This window comes from Calliopsis andreniformis, chromosome 12 (genome assembly GCF_051401765.1).
Source record: "Calliopsis andreniformis isolate RMS-2024a chromosome 12, iyCalAndr_principal, whole genome shotgun sequence".
Classification (NCBI taxonomy): Eukaryota; Metazoa; Arthropoda; class Insecta; order Hymenoptera; family Andrenidae; genus Calliopsis; species Calliopsis andreniformis.
The window spans coordinates 16729271-16742886 of NC_135073.1; the positions used below are offsets into that span (position 1 = coordinate 16729271).

Below are 13616 nucleotides of genomic sequence, written 5' to 3' on the forward strand. Positions count from 1 at the left end.
AAGTTAATCTATGATTCTATGAGGCTATAAAAGCATTGCAGTACCTGGGTCTTTTAACACTTTATCTACTCGTAAATCCTATTATAAGCCTGTTAACAGGCTTCCAGGTAAAGCATTAATATCACGCCCACTTAGAAAAAGTATCACAAGTACCTAAAAAATTCATAATCTTCACATAATTGCGTGGATTCTCTTCTAACATTTATTCCCTACTGAATACACAATCTACTTCGCCAATAAGACATCCCAACTAATCATCCACTGTTTTCTGCGCAGGGTCCCACTGAATCACAAGGATGTCTGCTCTGCCCACTCGCGGATAGTCAGGAAAAGCATGTGATCTCCTTTCATGGTGAGTAAGCGACCAATAACCAGTAAACTATCTCATCTGAACAGAAGAGCGAGAGCCAAAGCTCTAAATCGAATCGCGAGAGACGGAGAAACGTGTCGGTCTCGATCTGAGCGCGGCGCATAGAAGCTTCCTAGAGCGCTGAGAGTTTTGGCAAAGGGAACCCGTCGCGCTATCGATCCTAGCCGTTCGATATTTGGGACGAGGCTGACTGGCCGCTGCCAAATTTTTTCCCCTCGGTTGCCGCTAAATTTCCGGGGTAAACGTCGCCTCGGCGTTCTGGCAGGACCAAGAGAAGCTGTCATCTTTCCTCGAAACCGCTGCGACGTCTCTGCACGAGGTCTTCCTCGCTCTCTCCTCCTCTCCCCTCCTCTCCCCCAGGGCTCTCTGCGTCGCCTCGGGGAGAGAACTCGTTCGGCAGGGGCCGCAACGACTATTTTCGGGGAACGGAATGGGTCTCCTGTCTGTTGACGCTCGGTCTCTTTAGCTGGCGCGGTTTATCGATCGGGAGCGAACCCTTCTAACTTATTTAAGGTATCTCGATTCCCCATCGATGGTTGTCTATTCTATTCGTGGCTCGACGCCACGGAATACTATCTGTCCAGCCGTAATAGAAACAGAATGTCGGTTGAATGGCATTTGACGATCCCCCGATCGGCTGGAAATTCCGAATTAGAACGTCGATACCGGGGCATTCCATGCATCGGGCTCATCAAGCGATTTTATTTCGTCGCGCGTTAGCGGCTTCGCTCGACGTCCCTGAATGATTAACGAATTCCAAATGGTCGCTGTTTCTATGGGTTTCTAGGGAGCGGAGTTGCCGCGATCGCGGGTATCGTTTAAACCTATCGATCCTTCGTCAAAGGGGCGCTTCGGGGTCCATGTTGGTGATCGATTGTTTGGGACGCGAGATCGTTACGTAAGAGCGGAAACGCAGGCGTTTTAGCGAGCCTGAGAGCGACGCGAATTATTTTGGGAAGAGCCAAGCGGTTTACCTCGGTCGACCGAGGCTAGGACCGCTCCGAGAATTCCAAAGCGCCGATCGTTCTGCTCTCTTTGTCTCCTCGAGTGCTGCGGGTTAGGTCGAGACAGGGAAAAGTTCCAGGCTGATTTCGACTTCGATTCGGCGCGTTTCAAGCGCCGTCTTTTTGCCTCTTCCCGAGCCACTGTTCTTAGAAAGCGTCGTCGTCCTTAAGCCCCGTCTTTCGGCGCCTCCCTCGCCCTACTTCTTAAACGAATTTTTCCCTACTCGTGGCGCATAGATTGTCCGCGTTTCGAGGCCGCGGCGAGTGTTCGGGCTGCTTTTCACTGCGGCTCGAGTAGATTATCGGTGGCAGTGTCGCAGCGGTGCATCGTCGATGCAGTGGCTTCGTTCCACCGTTTCCCATGGCCGAAGAAATCGGCTGGGCTCATCGATATGCCGAACGATATCTTGTGTCTCTCGGCGTCGCGGTTCCATAGTACTTCGCCGTCGTATGAACACACCTACTAACAACGGTCGGACTAATTAAGCTTAATTACGGCCAGCCGACCCATTAATTAATTCGTCGTCCTCGCACCTGCCCGCAGGATACCTGCGCCCGAGCTTTCCGATATCTCGTTCACATCTTTGGGATACGCGGTTATTGATTAGTGGCCACCGAAGGGAGCGTCTCCGCGAGACATCCACTTTCGCAGATTGTTGGGCTATCTACGGTCTGTGATTCCCGCCATTAATCTGCACGCGACATCGAAACGCTGGAACCATTTTAAAGCGATAGATTTCGTGGGAAGGGGTTGGGGTGGGTGATCGGAGATAGCGGAGGAAAGGAGGAATGAAGTTAAACGAGGTAAGCTGGGTTCAGAAACTTTATTTGCGGAATACAAAGTTATTCGAATTTGAGGTAGTTTGGAAAATACACTGGGCTATTGTCAAGAGACTCTACTATGTTTGTGTCTACAGAGCATTCATAGTAAATTAAGGTTTTATTTTGAGATTATTGGTATGTTTACTTTGTACGCAAATCTCTCAACCATTTGAAATGCTGAAGCTCCAAGTAGTTCAAAAAAGAAACGAAGGTAGATGAACCATTTCCTTCAGGGGATTTTCTCTTTTACAAAATTACTGTCCTAAGTTATTTTTCTGAAATCCATTACTCTCTCTAAGAGATTATAGATGTCCCATCTATCCCTGATCAATCAACCAGTGGGCAACAATATTTCTATCCCCAAGAAACTTGCCCCAAATTAATCCAGTTTCAAGCTCCTCAACCCCCTAAACTAAGCTAAACCCAAGATCTTCATTTTTCCCTATCAACACCCCTACATTTCATTCAAAATTCTCTACTCAACTTCTGTACTTATGAACTTCTCTACTCATGAAACTCTCTGCTCGTAGCAATTCTCCGCCACCCTGTATAATCTCGCCAAGCCACAGGGGTGTACGTCTCGCTCGTCTCGCTTGCGACGCGGCTGAAACAAAGCCCTGGTTCCCCCTGTCGCCCCCTCTGTCGCAGTGTCTCATCGTCGATCTCTCGATACAGATGCGAGGCGGCGTGGCGCGCGGCGTGGCGCGCGGCGTGGCGCGGCGCGGCGCGGGTGCGGGCGACACGGCAGCGGCACAGCATCCACGGTTCTAAAATTGCAAGAAGGGGGTTGGAACACGTGCAAGGGGCTCGCGGCACAGAGATACGTCGATACTTCCGCCGGCGCGCATTAGTCGTCCGACATCATCGACTAACTATCCGACGTGCCGACAAATACAGAGGCGCGTCGTGCCTCGCTCGCTCGTTCGCTGGAGCTGCAGGCGATCCCAGGATACAACTGCCGTGGAATACGAATTACAGGCAGATGGGGGATGGGACGGGGCGGGAACAGAGAGAGAGGGAGAGAGAGAGAGAGGAGCGAGAGAAAAGATCGATCAGGGCCTCCATTGGGTAGCGTTTATTCCGGCGTCCTCGTCGCTGAGCTTCTACTGTGCGATGCGAAACGTTCCTGCTCGAAACAGTCGAAAAGACTGGATTGATGCACGATGATCTAACCGTGCCTGCCAAGATCCATTTCTGTTGCTCTCGGGGAGCTTGAGATGTTAGAATAAGTGTGTATGGAGAGGGAGGGGGAGGGAGGGAGGCTGTTTGGATGGATTTAGGAGGGTAGCCAATCGTGGGAGTCAAGCATGTAGGCAGTTTCTTTTAGTCTAAGGTTTGACTACTAATTAGTGGATGCATGAGGATGGGTTAATGTATTTAGGGGACGACAGATTTAGAGAGGAATCAAGATGAAAATTTTTGGGATGAAAATTATTTTAAGGCAGACCTTATTGAATAGACTAATATTCATTTTTTACAATTTTGCAATTTCTGTATTTAGTCTATTCTTGATAAGTGTGGTGTCGCTGAAGGGTTCTAATTTTTAATGCGATTTGGTTTAGTAGATATTTTTGAACCTGATTGTGGAATTGTGGTCCAACAATTATTCAGGCAACGTTCTGAAATCGGATTTGGAGTCATTCGCGGCGCCTTTACAAATTAAACTGGTAACTGGATTTATGTCGAAAGAGACTGCTGGCTGAAATTTTGTTTCCCTCTAAACCGTGATACTTCAGAATTATTTCTAGCGATTCTTTCTCGTTTCTGAAGACACTCCATTCCAAAGGCACGTCGCGTTAGCTCAGAATCTCGAAAATCGACGTTGCTGTAGGCTAAGAATAGGGATTAACGCACTGCTGATGCAGTTCGTGTAACTGCATGTCATATGGACGTTGCGTTATCGTCGAGACACGTAATACTCCTCTGTCGCCTAGTACTTGACGTTTACGAGACACTTCGTTGCCTCGTATATAGAGCACATACCTTAGGTTACAATCATTTTCCTTCGCGAAACAAACTTTCCACAATTGCATTACAGATTGACCAGTGTCCCATCAAGCGTCTTACCAAAGAATTTCCTAAAAGAAAATCAGCTCAATCCCCGACATACCTGAAACTCTCACTCCAATTACCATCAACTCCACCCACAGCAAATAATCACATTCCAAAGCCACTCTGATCACCTCCATCGCTCCTTCCTTCAGCACTCTAAATCTTTTTGCTCGCCGAACTCGTTTCTCCTTACAACAACATGTTAAAACGCGATAAGGCGGATGGAAAAGATAGAAGCCCGTATCTAGATCGCGATAACAGCGACTCGGTACCAGCTGTCTCGATTCGTCATCCTCATTCTCGAGTCTCGTCCCCAGCGACGAGTCTCGCTCCCGCCTCTTCCCCGCCTCTTCCCCGCCTCTTCCCCGCTCCCTGGCTCGAGGGCCAGAGGCGATCAGGTAGCCTATCGAGCTGCGTTTGCTTCGAATTGGCTGCAGCACGAGCGCTGCACCGAAGGGTGAGGCGGAAGGCACGCATATTTCCGAGCGTGACGCACCTTGGACGCTGGGCTTGGCTCGCAGGCAGAGATATCGACACGCCGCTTTGTGCACGCGTGCAGACGTGCGCGGCTAAAGCGACGTCCACAGAGCCAGTTCAACTGGTTCTCGGTTTGGTGAAGACCGTCTTCGGCGAACGATGCAAACCTGGGAAGTTGTTCTTTGGTAAACTTCGTTCGCTTGGTAATTTCACCGTTTGCACGCGTGTGCCAACCGAGAGTTGGCAAACTTTATTATGAGCTGGTCGATGCACTGGGTTTAGGCTGTTATGAGTGCGGGCTGATAGCAGTTTGATTGCCACCAGCGTCGACACTCGGGATTTATAGCGTTTTCTGCAGACACTTGTCATAGATACACCTCTGTGTGTACTTCCTTTCAAATTTGAGGAATGGTAATATACTTAGAGATGGTTTTCATGATGAGTGTGTCGTGATCTGTGGAACAAGTTTAAGTAGAACGTAGCCCTACCTTTGCCCCATTTTTCTAAAAATCGTGGTTTTTAACTCACGCCATTGCAGATAGCAGACAATGCACCCACATGTGATAGTACTAGTATTCCATCCCACAAGCATAGACACAATTGAGGTCTACTCTTCTTACCCATAAAATCGAAACTGTCCTCGTGGAATGCAGAGAATGACGAAAAAAGAATCCTATATATTGCGAATTTTTTGTTACCTACCACAGCAAGTCGTTGTAAACTCTCAATTTTCTCGAAGTCCTCCATTTAATATCCCCAACAATCGTCGTTAGCAGCGCACAAGAAACAGTCGAAGCTTAAACGATCAGCAAGGGGCCCTCGAGCGAGCGTGTCGCGTTCTCGAAGGAATCGAGCGGCCTCGGGGAAAAAAAGAACCGGCCCGATATATCGCGGGACGAGGTTGGGGCTGGTCGCTTGTGGAACGAGTGCATTTCTCTTGGAAATCGCGAGGCTGCTGGTACGAAAGGTGCTTAAGCACGGCCCTGCTCGTTCGCCGTCTCCGTCCGCTTCCTTCGTCTTCTTCGCGCTCGTTTCTCGGCCAGCGGCAGTTATGTAGCTAGAGTACCGGTTGGCAGACAGCAAAGCGGCTCGTATGAAGAGTTCCCAGCGAAAAATGATGCATCGATTAATCGCGAGCGCTCGCACGCGGCGCGACGCACTGTTTCGAAATAATGAAAGGAGCCAGTGGAGAAGCCGAGTTGAAATCGTGGCTAAGTGATGGGAAGATGCGGCTAGGTGGGCTGGATCGATTCGTCGGTATTCTGTTCTGAATATACATATATTCAACCAGGAATTCAATATTTCAATGGTTATTCATTTATTCAGTTATCCTCTAATAATTACTCGAATTAACTTCGACACGTATGATCTCATTAGGAGAGATCTCTGCTGAGGGGAAGAGAAATTACTTTTTAATAAGCCTTGTCAGTTTATAGAAGTTAGCAAACTGGATATGCTAATACTTCATTCTAGTGTATAATTTATGATATGTTAATAGTTAAATTGCACCGTGTGCGTGAATATTCACACTGGATAAATAATTTTACAAATTATTCCTGATAAGTGTATTCTAATCTAATAAGAAACTCTCGAGAATCCACTCCAAATACTAAACAATCTACCAGATGTGAGACAAAATATTGCCCAATTCCATAGAGAAGTGTGAAGTATTAAAAAATTAAAAAATTTGAGAAGTCTTCTAACAAGAGGCCAAAGAACCACATCGTTTTCTCTCCATTCCTTCTTCCTCGGTATTCTCCTCTTTCGCCTCTCAGTTTCTGTTTTGCATACGCGTGCTTGCTCAGCAAGGAGTTGGCGCACGAAAGCACCCAGTTTCCAAGACTCGTCGCATCTCTATCGTCGTTCAACCGATTTTATCGCCTTTGAATAGCTAATTCGTAGCCGATCGTCGCGGCATTAGCGGCGCCAAACAGTCGCGTTTAATATGGTGGAGACTGCCCAAGAGAGACAGAGCCTCGGGGACGCAAGATGAATAAAATTAAACCTCTTATTCAGCGCGATAGAATCGTGATTTCTCTGTGCATTGACACTTCTGGTCGCTCGAGCGTACCGACGAAATTCGTCGATGAACACTAAGAAGAAGAGTGTCCCTTTTTTGGTAGCAGAGTAAAACTCGCGGAGCTCAGAGCCATCTCGAGATATCTTGACTCAAGAGAAGCTGAAGATAGAAGTTCTTGAAAATTTCAGTCTCGAGGGTCATTAAGTGTTGAAGTCCCGAGATCGCCAAAGATCTCGGTAGAGAAACAAAGAATTTACGAGAAGTGTAGGAGCAAGAATTCTTGACAATCCTCGCGTTTAATTATACGCAGAGAATAGTTTCTCTTGTTGTAGACAACCTCTTCAATACTATTCCTTCTATTCCAAGTGTGAAAGAGATAATAGTTTCCTTATTACAGGAAATACCCTATTAACAAAAACTTCCTCTTGCAACATTCTTCCCCATTACCAATCACGATTCCTGTACTCCACTTCTGCCTTTTGAAATACCCAATAAGTCCAAGTAGAATCCACCTTGTCCCAAAGATGCAGACGTGTTTTCACCTCCGATCAGAGGAAGACTACCAGAATCTTCACCACTCCACTGTATCATTTCGCATTTACGTCATCGACTGTTTGCGAAATCCGTGTTTTTACGCGAGCGACAGGAGGCGCGTTAATTTCGTGGCTTTTTGCCACTTTCGGTTCATCGGATTCCGCCTCTGCCCGTTTCCTCGTCGAAGATCGCGTTCCGATCGGGCAGATCCAAGCGCGTGGAATCCTAGCAGAGGCAGAAACCGTTGAACGCTAATTTATTCGCTGTATTTCGACGTCGGGCTGGTATTTTGATACGAACGAACGGAGGGTCTCGTGTTGCTCGTTTTCGGCGGGTCGTCGCCTTGGGAGCGACAAATTAGCGGGACGAATTAAAAATACAGGCGAATCGAGGGACGAGCGACGAAGGAGCTCTGGTATCGATCCTCCAGGGAGGCGGCGTGAAAATAGTTTTTCCTCGTCCCGACGCGAGTGGCAGTTTGACAGAACGGGCGCGTCACTGATATCTCGCGACGCGAATATTCACGACCCCGTCGTCGTAGTCGTCGTCTGCGCACCTGGAAACTTGCACGTCATTGGACCTGCACCGATGGAAACGCGTCCCGGGTTCTTTGACCCCGCTGCATCTGGAGAAGCACACCGATACCGCTGCGACGCGATTAGCTCGCTGACCTCTGAGAGCTGTAGTGTGACGAGAAATACTGTACAGTGTTCCTTTGTTGTGAGCTCGTTGGTATATTATCTGTAATTTGGGATTATTTGGGACACAATGGAATAGCACAGGAATTGACGCCAGAAATGCATTCCCAGCTGTAAAATAAGTGTTGGTGCACGAGTTTAAATTAGACAATCGCGACATCTGTGGGTATGAATTTTCACACTCTTATATTTTATTATGGCACTGGCTGACACCTGTTCTTCTTCGTCCTGTTCGACGTCGAGCAGTAAACTCAACCGTGAGACTCAATTTCAATGTTCGATTTTGTTATTCTCTTTCTATCTTTGAAGTTTAGAATCATTTCTTAAATTTTCCTCCATCTATTCCCGAGCACTCCATGTACCAAGCATATTTTGTAAAACACGCGAGAGTATATTCAAATACAGATAAATTATTATAGATATCAGTGCTGAAAATGCATCGATTTATGAGCCATGAGTATACAACGAGAGAACACTGTACTATTCTCTTTCCAAGCATCGGCAAATAGATTGCCACGATATTGGAACGTCGATTCCAAAGCTTCTTTGTGATGGTATCAACGATTCCCTGAAAGGAAGCACTGCGACACCAATTGCTCGATCGCAGGGGGCTTGGTCACGAGATGCACCTGCATGTTGCACTGCACGTAACTTGAAGCGCACCAGGAACTCACTGTCGTGCAACGTACTGTGACATTTTCGCGTTTCTGCACGTCAAGACGGTCGCGTGATTGCGCACTGGCTAATTGCATCCATCGCAGTGGAATAGATGCACTACTGATGTGCTACTGATGCATCGATTTTTCCTCGATTCGTGAAACAGTGAAGAGACTCTCAATTGTATTCTTAACCGTATTCAACGCTCAGTTAGCATTTTTAACGATTGGATATGGACACATGAGTTTGTTTAATCGAATCTCCCATCGACACGGTCGACTGTATTAAAAGTTGTCTTGCCCTGGGCAACTGGAGTGTACTGTATTGAATCCAGCATAGAGACACACGTATCACCTATATAAACACAGAGTTTGCTCGCGTGGAGCGTGGAAATCCACCAAAATTTCAGCCGGAAGGAGATCCGCTCCGAATTCTGTTTGAACAATTTTTTTGGGGGGAAGCTTCGGACATATGTGCTTGCGATGCACCGCTGCTGCACGTTGCTGAATACTGGGTAGCATGTCATGGTGACACGTGGTTGTTGGAATCTCTGCTCGGGGAGATTGGTTATTCTGCTACAGGGAGATATCCCGTAGTCTAGTTTTGTCAAATTACGATATCTTCTTGTCGCTTATTTTATGAATTTTCTTTTACTCTTTTATACACGACTCTAGACTAGGTGTCTCAATAGCCTCCGAACGTGATCACTATTTCCCCATGTCCGATCCACTTGCATATAAACTACATTTCGTCATATTGATCCCTTGCACTCCGACATGCAACAATACATATACATTATCAATCAATTCAAAGATAACACCTATACTCAAACAACAATTCTTCCCCAACCACCCTCATATAAAACAGTCTCAAATTTCTCCACTCAAACTGTCTTCTATCGATCCCAAAATTGAATTGAGACTCAGTAGTCCTCAGTAACTCTTCGAATATATCAAACTCAAGCACCATCAAGTACTCCCTCAGAAAGGAAAGAGTGGCTTCTAGTCTCTCAAATCATCTAGCTTAAAACAGACATCGCTAATAGAATATCCATTTCGTGGTCGCGTTAACACATCCAAGACCAATGTATTTTACCAAGACTGTCCTCAGCAGCCAGCAACAGTCTTTCCAGCATAAAAATGACTCACGTTGTGTCCTTGGCTAATGAGGAGACCTCTCCTCTGACCCAATGGATGGGTCATCGGTCTCGAATGTGTTAAGAATCGTTTCGGCGGTCTCCACTTGGGTCGTGTAGGTGTATCGATCGCGGTGCGGCCTCCAATTTCACGGCGATAGCAAAAGCAGATAACCGTATGCGGCGAAGGGAAACGCTGGCTGGTTTCGTTTCGTTCGGCTGGACGTGCTCAAAACGCCGTTTAGAAGCCTTAAACCCCGAGGCCCCACCCCGATCGAGTTTGCCGAACCGTCGGCTTGTTTTTGTTCGCGCGTTGCACGCTGAAACCCTCGGCCACGCACACACCGATCTCCGCCGACACAGAGGCAGAGGGAACGAGGTTCGAGGACGAGCGATCTACGTGTCCCAGCGGCAGGACCCTCATCGCGGTCGTCAGCAACCGGGGGAAGTTGGGACACGGCAGGGGTTGGGGGCCACGACAATGCCCCACCCCGGTTTCTGCTATCGATCTGTCGCAACGAAAGTCGAGATACCGACCTGAAAGTATCAGCTGGATGGATAAGCCTGAATTATATTACGTTTCTCTCTGCCCCTAGCCCGATTTGCCTCCTGGTGCGTGCTCTCCTAGCGACGCTGCGTCACCTAGACCTGGATCGGATCCTGGGATGGCTCAGGTGCTATAGATTAAGTAACTATCGACATCGACACTTTGTGGTGTAAGAGGAACTTCGATTAATCGACTGTTAAGAGGACTCAAGTTTGAAGTACTTCCCTGATGGTTGATTTTATTATTTTCGGTAGATTGCTGCTAGGTCATGGTTTCTCGGCTTCAATTGATGTTTTACTGTGCTTATCGTTACACTGGATATCTGTGAGTCTGAGTTCAGACACGGTTGATTAAGGTTCTACCGTATTCCATGTTGATAGAGCTCTGAGTACGTCTTCTGTATCACCAACGAGGATTTAAGATCAATTTCCCTAAGTTATATATGAGATACTTATCCCTAGTGTTGAAGTAGGAGTTTGCTTCTCTGTGATCTAGTTTCTCTTATCATCGTGAGGCAATATTCTCTGTACTTCGTAAAAAGCTCTAACCTTATACCTCGATAATTACCAGAGACCAGATAGTCACGATATTCAGCAATCGTCAAGGCTCTATTTCACTCTCATCATTTAACCCTGCCAAACACGTACAGCGCGCAATGCTCATGTAGCTCCCTCGAAGCATAGATTAAACTTTAATAACTTCCAGGAATTACTCAAATACCGCATTATCGATCGCGCGTGCTCCGAAACGTCCGCACAAAATTTCGCTCGTCAGGATCGCGTTCCCGCGTTGATGATATAGAGAGGGTCCGAAATCCGGGTGTTATTTAGCGATTCGCAGCCAGCGACTCGCTCTCTGTCTGTTCAGCGTTGCGCTGCGTGGATGTCGCTCCTCGATCGAGACCATCGAAACCATTGAAACGTAATCACCCGCCGCTGAGACAGCGGCCAAAGCTGACAGCTGCGGCTCTCTGGCTCTCTCTTTCTCGCAGTATGGGGCTGCGTTATGGAATCGACTTTCACAGACGAACAACGCTCGTGCAACCCTCGTTCGTGTTCCTCACGCTCTCGCGCCTTCCTACACGCGCGAACATCTTGTCGTACGTAAACATGATACACGGCGAGCGTCTGGTTCGCCGAGGCTCGTACCATCGAGAGCAGACGTGGTTGGACTTGGTTTTATTGCAGGGAGTGCAAAAATCTGGACTTCATGAGAAATGAGATAATGAGACCTTCGTTCAGGGGATCATGATCAGTTAAAAATTGCAGGATTTGGAGCTAAGTCATTCTTATAACACGTAAATAATATCTAAATGTACGTATAATATGGTTGAGAAATGGTTGTAATCTATGAAACAAGAATTAAGGATGTTAACCTATCTTCTCTCCTGAGAAAAGTCGAAAATTGACGAGACTCATTTTTCTCACGACCCACCCCTTCCATTATATAATTTGATTAATGCATAAGAACTGATTGTCTTGCGCAGAGAAGTTTAAATAACAGAAGCTGTGATTCGATCCAGAATCTCTTCAATAAAAACTGTAAGTAGTGATTTCGTGAAACTGAGGTGAAATACCACTTGCAATCAGTAATTTCACATGCGCTAACCCTGTACGTTTCTCTACCCATAACGAGCGGATTGCCTTTTCGCGTGAATAACGCGCTCAGCCAATGGCATTTGGCGTCAGAGTCTGGAAAGTTCAGTAGCTCCGTCCATCGTGCTTCTTCGTCTTATGTAAGGCTGGATATGATCCCTCTAATCGGTTAATTGGTTTTGGATCCTATCCACGAGGCTTTTTAGCGACACGGAATCCATTCAGTTGGTCGTCAGCATATTCGCTGATGTAACCGATGGAACATCCCTCTTCCATGTGTTTAACGTTCGGTTCAAATGAAGGTTTTCAGAGGGACCTTGAAAACGGGGCACAAAGTTAGAGTTTCTAACACTCGATTGTGGAAGGTTATTGCAGCTCTTCCTTTCTCTTTGTTCCATTTCTTCGTTGGAAGGGAAAGATATTCTCTGATATCTAATGGTAGGTGCAACACTTTCCTCGTCAGCACTCCTCAGTAATAATCTAGAGTTAAAAAGATGTGGTTCCAAGTGATGTTAGGTATAAGAAGAAATCATCGATTCTGTTTAAATTATTGACACTAGCAGCAGTTTTCTCAATCAACGCAGCGTAACTGTACCTACAGGCCAGGAAAAAGTATTTGAAGAGAACAGGTAGGATCGACTCAAAGTTTCATGGGACAAGAAGCCTCGTTTTTTCTCCCAGCTTGAGCGCAAAGTACAGCGTGCTCGAATCGGAGTACACCACGCGATTACCCGCGGTTTTTGCGCCGATTTATCTCGAGCTCGATCACGCGACAGCAAGAAACTCGATTCGAGCGGATGAAAAATGAACGGGTGGCGGTTGATCGTAAAAGAGAGAGTGAATGAAAATGGAAAGGTTAGACTTTCCCGTCCGCAACTCCCGCGCAGACTTTATTCTTACAATTTCTTGGAGAACTGTCGGCTGCCTAAGCTTCTCCGCTCGCGAACTTGTTACCCTATGTACGTACGGTACATAATATGAAGTCGGCCAAACTAATGCTGAAAGTTTTGCCTGTGAATGTTGCGCCAGTTCTGCGTGCCGCGCTCGCAAGGATCTCGGGCTTTGCCTTCGAAAAAACTTTGCCCAAGGCCCGATTAAATCTCGACCGAGTGAAAACACCGTGCGCCGATACTTGTGTTCCAAGGAACTTTCATTCGGAATATCGTTTCTTAACCCTATGGAGGTCGCAGTGGATATGATAGATAGGTAGATGCAGAATTTGCTAAATATATTTTATATATTCGTATTATGTTTACGCAACAACTGGCATCAGGGATGGTATGAAACCTGCTGTCCAGTCACGTCACGAGGTAGAAAGGAAACCTTTCGAGTCCAAGAAAAATTCTAAGAAAATCTAAATCCATTTTCCTCGACCTCATCTTCGTTTCCTGTATCAGAAACATTTCTTAACCAATGCTTCTACCAGAAGTGCTAATAAGCTATTAGTGCTCGACTTCCCGAAGGAATTTCCAATTCCCCTCAAAGAGTGAAATGAACAGCATTTGAAATGGGTCTGATCAATACCACTTGGCGATTCCACGAGCAACATTCATCTGAGTTCCCGTATCCACGTTCGGATCTTTAACATTTCAAAGGACCCCACTCGACAAGGTAGCCTGCCAGTTACATACATTTCAGCCTTATTACACCTGATATTTTATTAATCCCAGCAGCGTGGATGGAACCGCGGGTTTCACAGTGGGCC

General features: G+C 46.7%; 1 protein-coding gene across 2 annotated transcripts in view; it reads left to right on the plus strand.

Moving 5' to 3' along the window:
* Positions 1–13616, plus strand: part of LOC143186227 (bromodomain adjacent to zinc finger domain protein 2B) — a 127933-nt gene that overhangs the window by 58112 nt on the left and 56205 nt on the right. For both annotated transcript variants that reach the window (XM_076389767.1, XM_076389769.1), the window contains exon 2: positions 277–352. The gene's annotated coding sequence lies outside the window, so the exon portion shown is untranslated. The remainder of the gene's footprint in view (positions 1–276; positions 353–13616) is intronic.